Below are 2,713 nucleotides of genomic sequence, written 5' to 3' on the forward strand. Positions count from 1 at the left end.
GGGACCCACGGGGCGAGACGGGGACTTCCGGAGGGAAGCAAGCAGAGCACAGCGTCCCAGGTCACGGGGTTCCAGCCCTGGTGCGCTCCTCTGGGAAGCGGCAGGGGGCCCGAGGCGGGGCAGGAAGAAGGTGTGCTTTTGGGCACTGACTCCCTGGCACTGTCTGCCAATGCACGTGCCACCACGAAAACCTTAATGGCAAACACTACGTCTTTTAAAGGGCAGGTGACATCCTTCCAGCATCTTTCAAACTCAGTCCTGACACAAAAGGTCCTTTTTATCCAAGGAATTCTAAGGAAAAAGCGTAAAGATTTTCCAAGGACCAAGTGTTTTAAGATGAATCAAGAGAGCCTCTGAACAGGGCCACTTTACAGCTCAGGCGGTTCTTAAAGGGGAGAGGTGGAAAATAAGCTGCTTATGGCCGGAAGCGTCCCCACTACCACCAGTCACAAGCCTCTAGGAGAGGCCGGGGTGAGCCGTCCACACTTGCTTGCTGGGCAGCTCTGCGGCCTCTGCTCAGCTCCTGTGGCCCCATCACTAGGCAGGGAGGGTGTGAACCTAGGTTTCCAGTCCAGGGCCTCTCTGCACAGCCGGCTGCCCCCCAGCCTACCCCTTCCTGCCGGGTGTCCAAGCCAGTCCACTGGCAAACAGGCCTGGCTTTGAGGTCCCTGCACAAGAAACCATCTCCAGCCCTGCTGGATGTCTCGGCTCTGCTTCTGCACCGAGGGGCCAGGAGAGTCAGAGAACGAGGTGGGTTTCTATATAGGCCCCCAAATGAGACAACCCCTGACCCACCTTCCAGGGCTGCCTGTAGTCTCGGCAACACAGTACTGAAGTGGGTTCTGAGCTAAGGTCCCAAATCAGATTCTCAAGGTCACAGAACTATTTATGTGCCCCCCACCCCCCAGCATGGTCCTTCAAGGTGGCACCCTGGGCCTCCAGTGACCCCAGCAGAGGTCCTGCGTGCCCGAGGCTACCGTGCCAATCCAAACACGGCCTCAGAAGGAAGCGCGCACCACACATCCGGCACGAGGCCAGCTACCACCTGCCTGGACACCCTCAGAAAGACTCATCTGCCCAGCAGAGTGCCTGTTGGCATCGCAAGTGCTGGCCGCGCTGGCAGGAGAAGTGCCTAGCGGCTGGAGGGAGACACAAGAGTCGCGGCTGAGGCAGCAGTTCAACTCCCGCCTGTGCTATTCTTCCCAGAAGACAGCTTTTGGATGCTGGGGCTTTAATTAAACACCCAATTTGGGTCGCTTTTAAATCTCTCTGAACAGGCTCCTTTTAACTCACAGTGAATTGAACAGCAGCCCCTGAAATACATTCTGGCTGAGGATTCATGCACATACTGAACTGGAAACTGGGTCTGGCAAGATACAATCAAGCTAAGCATCTCAAGCCAAGATGGCCCTGGATTGTGTCAGTAGACCCCACAGCCAATGACAAAGGTGCTTATTTGAGACACACAGGAGCAGGCCATGCAACAGATGCACGGACTGGAGTGATGTGGCCACAAGCCAAGGATACCTGGAGCCCCCTAGAAGCTGCAAGAAGCAGGAAGGACCCTCCCCACCAGCGTCTGGGGGAGGGATCACGGCCCAGTCAACATCCTAACTTCAGACTCTTGGCCTCTAGAACTGCGGGAGAATAAATCCACGATTCTAAGCCCCTCTTTGTGGTACTCTGCTATGGCCGCCCCCCAGAAACTCATACAGAGCCTAAGGCCGCGTGTACCTGCTGTATTTTTGTTTCTCTCTTTTGACTGTACCACGTGGCATGCAGGATCTTACTTCCCAGACCAGGATCAAACCCAGGCTTCCTACATTGGAGGCCCAGAGCACTAGACAACCAGGGAAGACCCCTGCTGTGTTTTCACCAAAAAAACCGGGAAGCAGTAGGGCAGGAGTGGGGTTGTGGGGCTGCTAGACAATGGGAGTGAAGTGGAAGTGTTAGTCGCTTAGTCGTGTCCAACTCTTTGCGACCCCATGGACTGTAGCCCACCAGGTTCCTCTGTCCATGGAATTCTCCAGGCAAGAATACTGGGGAGGGTAGCCATTCCCTTCTCCACAGGATCTTCAGATTCTTTACTGTCTGAGCCACAAGAGGATGGGTGGGACCTATGAAAACACAGGAGGAGCTGCTGGATCAACAAGCCTGTCTTCCCTTACACAGAGGGGGCTCAGAAGTACACTTCCAGCCAGGAAGAACATGAGGTTTTCCACTTCCAAGAGGAAAGCAGCCCACAGAGTCCAGGCTGGGAGGAGGCCACACTGGGTCCATCCACCCCTTCCCTTTTCTCTCCCTAGAAGCAAGGTCAGAACAGCGAGAGGTCCCAGGGTCTGCCCGGGGAAGGGGCCCTGGAAGCATCATAGGCATGACGCCCTTGACCTGCAGTCCCCACCTCCAGAGACAGGACAGGAAGGCACGAGCCCACCCTCTCACTTCCCTCGCTCACTGCCGATGAGGATCACCCTGCCCACAGCTCTACCTGCTGTTGCTGGTCACAGCAGCACGTGCCCCTCAGCCACTAAAACGGACTATGAACTCGAGCCAGAAACAAATCCAAAACCACAGTCAAGGTTCTGGTCCTTTCTCTTCTGTGTTGCCATTTTTCTCTGCCCAGGGAAGGCAGCTGCCTGCAGGCTACCCACCTGAGACCGCCACCAGCGTGCTGTGGTATTAAGTGTTGATCGCTCAGTTGCATCTGACACTT

The 2,713-nt window shown here is 55.7% G+C and overlaps 1 protein-coding gene across 1 annotated transcript in view; it reads right to left on the reverse strand.

Moving 5' to 3' along the window:
• PDXK (pyridoxal (pyridoxine, vitamin B6) kinase) overlaps positions 1-2,713 on the reverse strand; it is a 26,243-nt gene that overhangs the window by 18,613 nt on the left and 4,917 nt on the right. The window lies entirely within an intron of this gene.

This window comes from Bison bison, unplaced genomic scaffold (genome assembly GCF_000754665.1).
Source record: "Bison bison bison isolate TAMUID 2011002044 unplaced genomic scaffold, Bison_UMD1.0 scf7180017864037, whole genome shotgun sequence".
Lineage (NCBI taxonomy): Eukaryota > Metazoa > Chordata > Mammalia > Artiodactyla > Bovidae > Bison > Bison bison.